The 14,782-nt window shown below is 41.4% G+C and overlaps 1 pseudogene; it reads right to left on the bottom strand.

Moving 5' to 3' along the window:
• Window positions 1-1,153: 1,153 nt before the first annotated feature.
• LOC129326249 (craniofacial development protein 2-like) lies at window positions 1,154-13,994 on the bottom strand (annotated as a pseudogene).
• Between the last annotated feature and the right edge of the window lie 788 nt (window positions 13,995-14,782).

Genomic DNA, 14,782 nt, shown 5'->3' with positions numbered 1-14,782 from the left:
GTTTTTTTGATGTTCAGCTGAAGCCCCATTACTTCACTTGTTGTCTTTAGTTTCATGATCAGAGTCTTCAGATCTTTAACCTTCTCTGCTAGCAGTGTAGTGTCATCTGCATATCGCAGGTTGCTGATTGTTCTGCCACAGACCTTTACCCCAATGTTCATCTCATCCAGGTTGAGCTTCCTCATGATTACTTCTGCGTATAAGTTGAAGAGGAATGGGGAGAGAACACAGCCTTGTCTGGTGCCTTTTCTGATCTTAAACCAATCTGTGTCTCCATATCTAGTTTGTACTGTCGCTTCTTAGTCAGTGTACAGTGATCTGATCAGTCTGTTTATATGGGCTGGTACTCCAATCTGCTTCAATGCAAGCCAGATCTTGCTATGGTTGACACAATTGAAGGCTTTGGCATAGTCAATAAAGCAAATATAGAGGTCTTTGTGATATTCTTTTGATTTCTCCATAATCCACCTGAGGTTGGCGATATGATCCCTGGTTCCTCTGCCTCTGCGAAAGCCGGCTTGGACATCAGGGAGTTCATGGTCGAAAATGTTCCCCAAACGCTTCTGGATGATTTTCAGTAAAATCTTGCTAGCATGTGGTATAAGGGCAATTGTGCGATAATTGGCGCAATCCCTGGCATCACCCTTCTTAGGAAGGGGAATGAATACTGATTGTTTCCAGTCCTTTGGCCAGGTACAGGTCCTCCAGATCGCTCGACATAGAGCTGTTAGTGCAGCTCTTGGGACAGGCTTGAGGAGCTCAGCTGGAATAGTGTCAATGCCTGGCGCCTTGTTGTTTGGGAGTTGCTGAATTGCCCATTCTATTTCACTCTCCAACAAGTCTGGTTCCAATTCGCAATTATCTAAATAGTCATCTGGTTGATCATTAATAGGGCTGGAATACAGTTCTTCTGTGTACTCTCACCATTGCTCTTTGATACCATGTTGGTCACTTAGCTCAATTCCATCTCGCCCCTTGATGGTTGCTTGACAAGTAGAAAAAGGCTTTTTTATTTGTTTCACTGTGGCAAATAGTTGTTTGGTGCGTCCCCTCTTGTATGCTTCTTCGAGACTGGCGCAGTGAGCATTCAAATGTTTGTTTTTATCCTTCCAGGATTCTCTTTTAAATTCTGCATTTAGTCGCCTTGCCTCATTCATCTTACCCATAGCCTTGGAAGCTCTTCTCCTGTCTGCAATCTGGATGGTATCCTCTGTGAGCCATGGTTGGGTTTTGATTTGTTTCTTGTATGGCACATACTCCTGTGCAGTTTCAATGATGATATCTTTGATTTTCTTCCACATTTTCTTTCATCTGGGTGGTCATTTTCAATGTTGAGAATGTCAAACTTGTTCTTTACCTCTACGTTGTACTGTTTTGGAATGTTGCTCACATCGAATTTTTTCTGTATGATTGGTTTCTTGATCTTGCTGAGTCTTACTCTGATTTTGGCGGCAAGAAGCTGATGGTCTGTTCCACAATCTGCACCTGGGAGAGTCTTTGCTGCTTGGATCGAGCCTCTCTACTTTTGTTGACAGAGGATGTAGTCAATTTGGTTTCGATGCTGACCACATGGAGATGTCTAGGTATACAGGCGGCAATTTGGTTGAATGAAGAAAGTGTTGGCAGTCCGGAATTTGTTCTCTTGGCAAAACAGTACAAGATGGTCACCTGCTTCATTCCGCTTTCCTAGTCTATGACTGCCAACAACTCCTGTGACTTCCCCATTGCCAACTTTGGCATTGAAATCACCAATGATGTAAATGATGTCATTTTGGGGGGTCTGGTTGAGTATGCTCTGGACATTCGCATAGAATTCCTCAATATCCACCACATCTGCATCTGCTGTTGGAGCGTAGACTTGGATAATGGTTAAATTTAGAGGTTTCCCTCTAAGGTGGATTGTCATTACCCTGTCACTGATGAACCTGACATTTTCGACACATTTTGCTAGCTTCTTATTGGTGATGAAGGCCACACCACGTCTTCTTTCGTTGTTGTTACCCAAGTAGTACATAACATGCTCACCCAAGTTGAAATCCCCAGAACCAACCCAATGCAGCTCGCTGACTCCCATGAGGTCGACACCAGTTCTGTCCATTTCCTTTTTCACAATGTCTAATTTTCCAGTGTTCAATCCTCTCACATTCCATGTTCCAATAGTGAATGATTCTGTGCAGCGCAGGTGATCATTTCCACCAGTCACCCTATCAGCAATCAGGCCCCCATGCGGGTTTGTCCTTCTTGCGTCACACATATTGGTCTGGTTACTCCGGAACGTCCCTTGCTCATCCCCAGCTCATTTGATGCTGTCCAGCCTGGGGGTCCCACCTTCCAGCATCATGTTTGTAGCTTGTTGAGATTTATCCATAGAGTTTCACAGTGAAGTTTTTACAGGGTAGTTCACCATTGCTTTCCCCAACCCAACACTCTTAGCCGTATGACAGCCACGGATGGTAAGTCATACAGGGTGTATATATATATATATATATTTATATATATATATTCTTCCTTCAAAGAGGTATGCAAACACACATGAAAACCACCAACTCTGATGCTGTATCACATATACTCCTCCCTCCATTTTCTTTAAACACAGTCATAGATCTTAAAGAAACTGCATTGTTTCCTCTCCACCATTCTCCCAAAATTCCACTCCAATCAGCAAATTATTAGAACAGGTAAAATTAAATATATATATATATATATTCTACTGAAACCAGACTGGTACCAATCATTTTAGATTTGTCTTGCCTGAGGATTTCAGGGAGCAGAAATCAATGAACAAGCAAATTCTTTTCAAGTGTTGTGTATTTTTGTTTAAATCCAATCTAAATGTAAAGCTAATCGTGTGCTAAATGTAAAACTACTTCTGTAATATATACATTGTGAAGGTTTATAATAATAATAATAACATTCAATTTATATACCGCCCTTCAGGACAACTTAATGCCCACTCAAAGCAGTTTACAAGTATGTCATTATTATCCTCACAACAATAATCTCCTAGAAGCTGTGACAGCTCCTAGAAGCTGTGACAGACCCAAGCTCACCCAGCTGGCTTCAAGTGGAGGGGAATCAAACTCGGTTCTCCAGATTAGAGTTCTGCACTCTTTTTTTTTTTTAATTTTTATTGGTGAGTTTGAATTTTCAAATTTGATACATACGTTCCCTTCATATCTAATTAGTTCTGTTCCCCACCCTTTTCCTCCCCCCTCCCTATTGACTTCCAACAGCTTTCCAACCCTTACCCCCTTTTATTGCTTAATTCTATTTCGCTTATATTTTCCTGCAACACATAGATCGTAATATCTCTTACTCTAAGCATATTCTAATTCTTTTATGCATATACTCTATCAAATATACTATCAATATAGTATTTGTTATATACTATACCATCCAATATAGCATAGCATGCATTGTAATATAACATAACATATATTTTAACCACTACACCAAACTGGCTGAGAAATAAGTTTACCAACTGGCCAGTTTCCACCAGCATAACCAGTATTTTCCCATCCTGGCCAGCTGCCCGATGAGGTTTTCTTCATATAATGGAATAAACTTTATTAAGACAGAGCAAAATTGCACAATGACAGCTTAAAAACAATATACATCAGAAATTAGAAATGTTTTCTATTGTATCTATTGTACTTTTAGCCCTGTACTCTGACCACACCATCTTTGCTCCTTGATCTTCTTGGTCCTGCCACTGGGGGCAGGGAGGGGAGTCAAGCCTCAACCCTTGAAGATTTGTATCTCACTAGTTGGCAACTAGAAGTGTGTATTGAGAGAAAAATCGTTATAACTACAGATCCAGGCTTGGGTGTGTGGAGTACCATGATTGCTTATTTACAGGTAGGACGTTACCAGTTCAGAGTCAAACCCATTGGGTTTTGGGGGGGGGGGGGTTCCAGAGTTCTGAGACAATTATTTTCAATGGGGGGTGGATATGAGGGATGAGGGTCTATGTTAGCTATTCACCAAATTTGCACAGAATACAATCTTTCCTCAAATGTACAACCTCCCTAAATTTCAATCAGACTGAATAAAGTGGGGCTATTTTATAGACCTCCAAAGGAGGTCCCTCTCTGCACAACCTCACTAAGTTCTCTCTTCTAATTCCTAAAATGGCCATAAAGAAGCACTCAGAAGGAAAGCTCCAGCCAGCCATCAGCATTAAAAAGTCCTGTATACATTTTATTTCCCAGTTTTTACAGTGACTTTTTAAACTTTTCCCTGAAAACTCGGCATTTGCCATTCTCCCTTGATGTGGTTTGTTTTTTGTTTCCTTTCAAAAATCGAGGAAGGCTTCTATTGGTGGAGGGCAGGCATTGCCACCTGCTCTGCTCCTGATCCCAGCTGGGTGAAGGCGGAGGGCATCATTGCCACCTCCTCCACTCCTGATCACAGCTGGGTGAAGGCAGAGCATAGGCATTGCTTCCTGCTCCGCTTCTGATCCCAGCATGGGCTTCCCGCCATGGCGTGCTCTCTGGAGATTTAGCTGCCTCAGCTGGGCTTCTCTCTATAGCAGCACCCTCTGGTGGTGCACCAGAGTAAGAAGTGAGTTGTCTTGAATACGGTTAGCCTTTTATATAGCAGGATGAGGGACTGTTGGGGTCAGGGCTGAAGTCATTCTTTATCAACTAAATGTCATCACAACTGCAGCAGAACTTCTTCTCCCTGTTAATCAAAGAACTACCAAGTTTCAAGCAAATTGGACCAAGTTTCAAACAAATTGGACAAATTATGTGAGCCTCTGTACAAGCCTGGGATTTCTACTTTCAGAGAGGAAAAAAATCTCTCTCTATCCCACAAAGAGGGAGGAAGGAGAATGGTAGCTCTATGGAATCAGCTTGGAATTGGCTGGGAGTACTCTGTGCTCCTCCCTTACAAGAATATGATTGGAAGAGAGAACTGCCATTGTCCAGGAAATCAACAGAATCAAAAGTAAACATAAGCTCAGGCTGCATGGCTGGTAAGTACCAGAACTTAGGGGAAGCGGTTTTGTGATTTCCAAGCAGCCCAGATTAGTGTTACCATTCCAGGGTATAACGTAACACTGAAAACAATTATTTTCATGTTTTTTCTAGCTCAGGAATTTTGTATGGCACACCCCTATTGGCAACATTAGTGGGAATCACCATTTCAGGATTCTGTAAGAGAGAGAAAAAAATCACAGCAAAGATAAAAGGACTGTTGTTCAATATATTTAATATTAAATTATAAAAGTATCTGTACTTTAAGAACATTTTGCTTCTGCTTACATATTTATAATAAGCAGATATGTAAATATTCCTGAGAAATAATAGCTTATCCCTGGGTGGAGAAGAGAATACCTCCTGCTTTCTCTATATGGCACGTCTTGTTTTCTGCAGCAATGTTTACATTGTAATGTATAGCCTTTCCTTTTTGAAAGGTCCATTACAACAAATTATGACATTAGATTGATTATTCTTTTCTATTCAAAATATAAAAAGTGATTTCTTTCTTGAGCAGGTCAAATTTTAAGAATGGGACGGAACGCAAAGTGCTTTTCATGTGATGTCCAGCTGCAGTTACTAAATCTCATGAAAGTGAATGGAAGTTGCCTCTCTAGAGAACAGGATAAAGAATGGCAGAGTCTGTTCCCCCAGTGCAGTTTAATTTGACATACTGTTCTGATTTAGAAACACCTGTATTTTGGCTTGGTCGCTGCTTTCCAATACTGCTGTTATTTCTAAGAGAATAGAAGGAAAATCAACCATTTTCAAATAGTTATCAGAACATGGTTGTAATTAAAATAATTGGCTTCCTGAAACAACATAATTTAAATTCATGAAATGATAGTAATGATGCCAAATCTTATATTTAATGATTTAATACACTCTACTGACTTACTGAATGTCCTTTTCACCTATCAGGTTAAAAGTCTGCTATTACAATTTAGTAAAAACAAACAAAAAAAATCTTTCTTCTCTTGCATGTATGTCAATGGCAGGAGATCACTTTTCAAAACCTGTGCCACTTCCCCAGTGACTCAAGTCTTCAACATTTTAATGTCTGTATAATGAAAGTAACTAATCCCCAGAGTAAATAAACAAATTGCTACAAATTTATAGCACTAAACATCATTCAACATGGTTTACTACTGAGTTATGAACATCTGTTTTATGTATAGTTTATGATCCATACACAGTAAAAAAAACAATTGGTGAGATAATATATATTAATTTAGTTATTTTTATCCCCACCTTTCCCCCAAGGAGCTCCAGGTAGCATGCATTTACTTTTTTATTTAGAACTAGCAATAAAGCCCATAGTGTGAAAAATATACAACAGACTCTAGAAAATTGTTGTTAGTCATTTTTTTATTTTTCATGAAACATAATAAGTCAACAACAATTAAAGATTTCTTTGTGTACAATGTTTTTTTGTAAAGATTTTGTTGGAGTTGGGAAGTAACTTGCCATGCTCTGGTCCATGGACAATAGAGCTTACTCTGAGGAAACTGTCTACAGGATTGCAGCCTAAGCACTCCTCCCCGCACCTCCCCTCAGGGCCCTCCCACTCTGGCCTCCAGGCCGCTATGAAGTGCCCACTTGCCACTTGGAGGAGTGCTTAGGCCATCGACTCGCTAGTCCCCTTCCTGGTGGCAAGCATGCACTTTGCAGCGGCCTTACGGTTAGAGTCAACCAAGAAACAAGCTCACAGAGCACCGTGAAAGAGTCATCAGCACTACACCTGCACAACAATAAAAAGTGGGTCATTGGCAACACGGCTTGCCTTTTATATAGTAGCAGGGCTTTTTTTCAGGGGGAACGCAGGGGGACGGAGTTCTGGCACCTCTTGAAAATACTTGGTAATAGTGCTTGAAAATAATATGATTTCAAAGAATCCCATGTGTTTCTTCCTCATTTCCCTCTTAAGAGTTCCACCACCTTTCCCAGAAAAAACCCCTGTATAGTAGGATATTTTAATCAAACTTTTCTCCTACATTGGGGGCTCAAAACAGCTACAAAAGGAAATAAAAATAAAACTATAATTAACAAAAATTTCTATACCCCAACAGCTCTCCCCAGTATAAACCTCGAGCAGGTAATAAGCCACAGGGACATTCCAACCTAGAGATGGTTCCCCTGGCATGGTGCACAAAGAGTGACAGGCTGAAACCATTCTGATGGAATAGTGAGTGGCCTCCTTCACTTTTGCAATTAGGCAATGTCATCATCATGGACACATGAGCACATGAAGCTGCCTTACAATGAATCAGACCACTGGTCCTTCAAGGTCAGTAATGTTGACTCAGACTGGCAATGGCTTTCTAGGATCTCAGGCAGAGGTCTTTCATCTGATACTTTGAACTGGAGGTGCTAGGGATTGAACCTGTGACCTTCTGCATCCAAAGCAGAGGCCATGGCCCCTCCCACCATCTACCATATATTTTAAAAAAATCTTGTCTCCTTTTATGCCTTTGTATATATTTTTCTCTGTCTGCTATGTGTAATGAACATTTTGTGTAACATTGTTTTGTAGGTTTGGTACAATTTTCCCTGACTTTTTTTTTAAGTAACAGAACGATCTATAAGCATGGCAAAGAAACTAAGCCTTAGCAACAAAGTGAAGAAGAAACCACATTGATAAACCCTGGGGAAAGATTTTGGGCATGAGGTAATTCACTACTACATAAACAGAGAATTCGTTTAAATGTTGATAGCAAGACTTCAACAAGGCAGGTTTTACTACAGCCAGGACTGATTAAAAGTTTGTAGCTACTACATGGAGAATAAACACAACCCCTCCCCACAGGGCAGACATGAATATTAAAATTTTCATTCTGCTTGTGAAACAGAGATAATAAGAGAGTATAGAACCCCTTCTGTACAGGCCAATTTCACTGGTTCCGTTTCCATACTACAGCATTTTTTTTTCATGACCATCTGCACCCAATTTGCCTCCATGGGTAGTCACTCCGGCTACTATGCTGCTTTTCCACAGCCATGTAACAAAAAGATCTCCCTGCTCTTTTCTGAGATTATTTGCTAAGATGTTTAATAACATGTTTTTTGGATTTAACTCAGATCTTTGTTTGAAAATCTTCTGCATCTCTTCATGTACCTTTATCCAGTATTTCTGCGCTTTCTTACAAGTCCACCACATATGGTAAAATGTTGCATCCGTGCATTGACATTTCTAACACAGTCCATTATGATTCCATCCATTAGTGCTTCTCATAATGTCTTTGGAGGTGATATACCGTCTAAAAAACATTTTATACCAATTTTCTCTTAGTAACTCACAGGCCAGTTTGGTGCAGTGGTTAAGGGCATGGAACTCTAATCTGTAGAACCGGGTTTGATTCCCCACTCTTCCACTTGAAGCCAGCTGGGTGACCTTGGATCTAGTCACAGCTCTCTAAAGTTCTCTCAGCCTCACCCACCTCACAGGGTGATTGTTGTTGTGGGGATAATAATGACAAGCTTAGCCAGAATGAAGAGACAGACACAGGCTTGGAAGAAAAGGGCCGTTTATTGATAACAATGATCATAACTAAACACGGCAAGGGCCAACTAAGCGGTACAGGTCAAGCCACGGGGTCCTCCGCAGACCTCCGCCTTGACCTGTCTGGGTGAGCCCCACAGCCCCAGGTGTAGGCCATCCATAGAATGGCTGCAACCTGGCCAGCCAGGCAAATGGATCCCCCTATCAAGCTCCTAACACCCCAGCCATACAGCATGAGGGAAGGACTTGCCCCTGGGGATCCCTGCAGGCATCTGCCTGTGCTGTGGTAGCCGTCACAAGCATACCGCACTAATGGCAGATCCTGTTCTCCATGCTGGGGAAGTGCCACTGGGTGCTCACCGGCCCGCTCCCTATTTCCCAGAATCTCCTGCCAGGGGAAAACAACGACACCACCCAGGCCAAAAAACCTCAAACCACTGCCAGCAGTGCAAGGTAGGCGGGAAAAAATCCATACTCTGCAGCCAATTAAGCATAAGGGCAAAAATTCCTACCTGGCTCTGTAACAGCAACCGGCTAATCCTGCACTACGACAGGGTGAGGTGGGTGGGCTAAGCAAAGGAACAGACTGCTAGCTGGAGAAGTGGAGCCACCTACTAAGGCAATGGCTCCGCCCCCAGCTAAATCCCCGTATGCCCGGGAAGGAGCCTGCCTCTCCCTCCGTGCAAGCTAGCACAATGCACGGCCCCCAGCTAATGCAGCGTTGCTGCAGCTGGGTGTGCCGAATTATTAGTCCATAGATCTTCCCATTGGATAATTGGAATAGTTTCTCCCAAATTTTCCATCCATTTTATCATACAGATTTTAACTTGTTTCATTTCTGTGTGGTGTTGCAGTAATATTTTGTAATTTTTCCCTAAGATGTTTCAGATCTCTAGATATTAATAGTTTAAATTCTGTTTTTTTCCTTAATTTACAGGCTTGTTTAAGAAATTGTTCTTTTAGACTCAGTACTGTTTGGTGATGCATCAGCCATGGAATATTTCTACCTTGATCTTGAATTTCTTGCCAGGGTTTTATATTTCCTTTCTTGTCAATCATTGACTCATAGCTGAACTGGTCAATTTTGCTTCTGGTTGCTGTATCATAGTAAGCATTTACTGGTGACATCAATGGGGAGACCAGTGGGTTCAGTTTGTTTCTACACTGAAACCATGTTTTAAGTAGCCCATCTGTTAGTATGTGAGTCCTGTCCTGTTTTTGAATAGATTTCAATGATTTCTTAAACCATAGATAATTGTGGATGCCTTCTTTGACATTCTCTGTCTCCAATTGGATGCGTCTGCTACTTGGATTTATAATCCAGTCTGTCATCCAAACAAGTGCCACCACTTTGTAATATAATTTGAAGTTCAGTACAGTCAGTCCTCCTCACTTTTTGTCATCATGTAGTACTTTAAATCTTACCATTGGTTTCTTCCCTTTCCATATGAAATCATTTATTGCTTTCTGCTATTTATTTAGAGTCCTTTGGTCTATAAGGATTGGAAGCATTTGAAATAGGAAATTAAATTTTGGTAATATATTAATTTTCACAGCAGATATTCTTCCTAGCCATGAAATTTTCAATATATCCCATCTCTGCAAATCTTCAGCAATTTTTGTCCAGACTTTTTGACAATTATCCTTATAAATATTCTCAATTTGTGCTGATACATATATTCCTAGGTATTTTATCATCTTTGTAGTAGTGGCACAATGTGTTATTTTTCCTATATCCTCTTATTCCTATGCAGTTGTCAAAAGTAGCATTATTTTGTTTGCTTTTATTCAGCTTATATCCAGAGTACCGTGCAAATCTTGATATTTGTTCCATTCCATAAATCAGGGGATTAAATGGGTCTATCACTGATATGACCACATCATCTGTATAGCTTTTCATTTTATATGTCTCTTTATTCCAGTGATTCTTTTGTCTTTCCTAATTCTCATTGCCAAGATTTCCAACGTGATGATAAACAATAATGATGATATTGGACATCCCTGATGTGTCCCTTTTGTTATCTCAATTTTTTTTGTAAACAAGTCATTTACTAAGATTGCCACTTGCTAGTTAGTATAAATACTTTGGATCCAATTCAGGAACTCTATCCCACAATTCATTCTTTGGAGTGCTTTCATAAGAAATTTCCAAAACACATTGTCAAATGCTTTTTCAGCATCTAAAAACATAAATGCAGTTTTTTCGCCTTTTCTTCTTAAATATTCCATTGCATTGAGGAGATATCTAATATTATCCTTCATACTTCTTTGGAACAAATCCTGGTCTTCATGAATAACTTCTGCAATGCATCTTCTTAGTCTTTGAGCCAATATTGTTGTAAATATCTTATAGTCTACATTCAGTAGGGAGATGGGTCTGTATGATTGTGGTGTTAATGGGTCATTTCCCTGTTTTTGTATCAAAGTTATGTTTGCTTCTTGCTGCTTCTGTGGTAAAATCTTCGTATCTTGTATGTCCTTCATCACTTTTTGCAAAGGCATAGCTAATACATCCTCAAAACATTTATAATATGTTGCTGTGAATTCTCCATTTTCCTTTCTACTTAAATCCAGCATAGGATCAATATACTGACTGGTTGAGAGTGAGAAACCTAGGAAATAGATTGATCCAGCGATGCATTGATTCAGTGTATGTACAAAAAAAGGGGGAGGGGAAAGGAAAGGACTGGCTCTGTAATGTCACTGATGATGGCATTGGTGATGAAAGCACCAGTGCTCATCAATTCCAACGCATTTTGACATGGTGCAGACTAAAAAGAATGGCACCATACTGACCAAACATGACAGGTGCAACAGGGCCCAGACAAGCTGATTCCATGCCTTTTGGCTTGACCTTTAGGATAGTGAGAAGTTATATTCCTGGCACAGAAGGGGCTTAAGTGTCACAAAAGCAGTCAGATCTTGGTGCTCAGGAAAGAACACTATGGCATTCCAATCATCACTCAAATATGTTGTCCTTCTATGTATTTATAACAAATATGGTCCAAACTATATGTTTTGCTAGGGATCTGTAATCAGACCTAATATGAACTTAAAAGTAGCTGGGGGGAGACCTTTTAGACTGGTGACATAATATTGGAGCAGAGGCTATTCAGCTTTCAGGGCATTTGCTTAATACAGATCTTCACCCTCTTTCACACATACACACACACACACACACACACACTTTTTTTTTTTCAACCTTAGGGAAATTCAATCCCAAATCCCCAACATAATGTACACTTTAGCTCTGAGTCCCATTGATATAAATGAAATTAAATGTTAAGAAAAGCATGCATAGGACTGCAATAAGCCACCCCAAATTTGAACATATTATATGTTTAAAAAGAGCCTACCATCAGTGTGAATTTTCCATGTAAAGCTCAGTTTAAGCACTTTTGCCATACTGACAAGAATATGATCTCCCACTGAACTCCATGGAATTTTAATATGTTTAACTCGAGCAGCATCAGAGATGTATTAGACCTGCCTTGTTTATATGGAATGTCGGTAATTAGAAGTATAGAGCCAAAACTAATTTGTTTCACATATTATTTACAATTTGATAGGAAAGAGGAGAAGGAAGAGAAGGGAAGTAAAGAACAGGCTTCACCGTATCCCGAGATGCTACTAATAACCAAGTGAAACTTGGATCTAGGGGTGTGCAAAGGCACAGTGGTTCGGCTTTCCTGATTCGGGTATACCCGAATTGAGAAGCCGATTCGGGGCGATTCGGGAACGCTTTTTCAATGGGAAAAAGCCTCCCCCAGGCTTCTCTGAAGCCTGGGGGAGGCATTTTCCCACCGAATCAACCCAAAATTGGTGGAGGCCTTCCTCTAACTCTCCTCTAACAACCCCCTACGTTTCAGACCAATTGGACTTTGGGGGGGCCATGTTATGTCCCCCCAAACCAGGTCCCCCTATCCTCGTCTAAAAAAGGGCATACTTTTAGGTTGCTGCTGCTGATCTTCATTCATTTTTTCCTATGGGGGAAAAATGAAGAGGCAGGCTTCCTTTGCCAGGGGTGGCATTTTGCATGCAAAATGCCCACCAACCCTCAGGGGCCCTTCTCCCACCTTTCCTCCCACCCCCCACCAAGGCTCAGCCTGCTCCCACTTGGGGGGGCATTTCATGGCCTCCCCAAGTAGGTGCTCTTTTCTCTACAGCAAAAAGGAGAGACGTCGAAAAACAAGTCAACAGACCGTATAGAACAGCTTCAATTGTATTTGTTAGAGGCACAAAAAAAGCCTTGGGCAAAGAAAACAAAGAGAGAGCGCCCGGATTTCCCGGCTGCTCTCAACAGCAATTAAGCGAGGACAAAACAACAAAGGGAGAGTACTCAAATTTCTCAGCTACTCCCAAATAAAGCGCCCCAACTTGGCGGCTGCTTTCAACAGGAATTAGATAAGGAAAACAGAAAGCAAGGGGAGAGCACTGGGGTTTCTCGGCTACTCCCGACGGGAAAATGGCAACGGGCTTGCCAGGCTATACTTTATCCCGTTTCGCACAAAATTAAGCTTCTTCAGCAGCCAAAATCATAAATTCCTGAAAACACACAAAACACAATGCTTTACATAGTGAGCCTCAATTAAACAGTAAGAATATAACAACATCATGAAATTATTTTGTGTACATATTTACCATTACATCATGTGATTCTACATAACAGATAAAAGTTGCTGGCCGGCAGACAGGAAATAAACATTTCTTCTCAGTTTCAAAACAGCTGTAGTTTCTCCCATCCATCTGCAAGCCCTAGTACGTGGGTGTAACCTAAATAGAACGCCCAGCATACCTAATAGAGACAGCCCCAACAAATTAAAGGGCACGTAGCACCAATGCACAAAACTTAATGAAGAAGTTGGACAGGAACCAAAAATCAACAAAGCCAGTGAAAGATCCCATCATGCCAAAAATGGAGAAAAATCTATCTCCTGATTGAGACCACTGGGTGCCACAGTCCTAAGATTAAAAATCCATTTGGCTTCCAAACGAAGGAGAGTTTTACGATCTACATTGCTCCCTCTCATGTCTAAAACTTGGAGTACAGTGTAACAAAATTCACGCTCATTTTTGTGATGTGCCATAAAATGTTCAGTGAGTGGTGCCTCAATAGCAACATTCCTGATTTTCGACATGTGCTCTTGAATCCGGAGCTTCACAGGTCGAATGGTGCTGCCAATGTAAAGCAGATCACAGGTACACTTAATGGCATAAACTACCCCTGAGGTACTACATGTGGAAAAACTTTTTGTGAACAACTTATTCCCAGTTATTGGATGATTGATAGTGTCCACATTTACAGAGAACTGACAAATGTTACAGTGGCCACATTTAAAGTGGCCAACTGGTCTTTGGGTCATAACAACAGGCATGGTCTTCCTAAAGTCAGAGTGCACCACTAAATCCTTTATACTCTTGGATTTCCGAAAACCAATGACAGGAGGTTGAGCACAACCAGTTATACTCTGAATAATATGCCAATTGCGTCTAACACTCTTGGCGATTGGCATGGCTAAGGGAGAATAGTCAATGGACCATGCTATGCTACTGAGTCCTTTCTTTCCAGTAGGGGTTAATAAAGAATGCCTAGAGACCCTACTGGCTTTTAATCTGGCTCTATTGACTACGTTAGATGGATAACCCCTCTCAATAAATGCCCTCTGTAATCTAACCGCCTCTCTATTGTAATCTTGCCTGTCAGTGGAGTTGCGTTTGATCCGCAAGAATTGACCAAAGGGTATGTTCCTGATCAAACTTATGTTGTGATGGGAAGAATAGTGCAAGTAAGCCCACCTATCTGTTGGTTTTCTGTATGGTTTAACACCTAATGTGTGGGCTGTGTTCTTATAAATCACAACATCCAAAAAATTAATACAGTGTTGGTGAGATTGCCATGTAAATTTGATGTCCCACCAACCCTCAGGGGCCCTTCTCCCACCTTTCCTCCCACCCCCCACCAAGGCTCAGCCTGCTCCCACTTGGGGGGGCATTTCATGGCCTCCCCAAGTAGGTGCTCTTTTCTCTACTACTTACAGCTGGGGGAGGCTTGTCTTGCTAGGGGTGGCATTTGGCATGCAAAATGCTCCCCAACCCTCAGGGGCCCTTCTCCCACCTCTACTCCCACCCACCCCCCACCAAGGCTCAGCCTGCTCCCACTTGGGGGGGGCATTTCATGGCCTCCCCAAGTAGGTACTCTCAGCCCCCAAAGTCCACCCCCTACTGCCCCACACAAACCCAATTCCCCCCCAGCTGCCACACACAGACCCAAATCCCCACATTAGCCCCTCACAGACCCAAA

Source organism: Eublepharis macularius, chromosome 3 (assembly GCF_028583425.1).
Source record: "Eublepharis macularius isolate TG4126 chromosome 3, MPM_Emac_v1.0, whole genome shotgun sequence".
Lineage (NCBI taxonomy): Eukaryota > Metazoa > Chordata > Lepidosauria > Squamata > Eublepharidae > Eublepharis > Eublepharis macularius.
The sequence above is the reverse complement of the archived record's forward strand: the minus strand, read 5'-3'. Positions and strand labels throughout refer to the sequence as shown.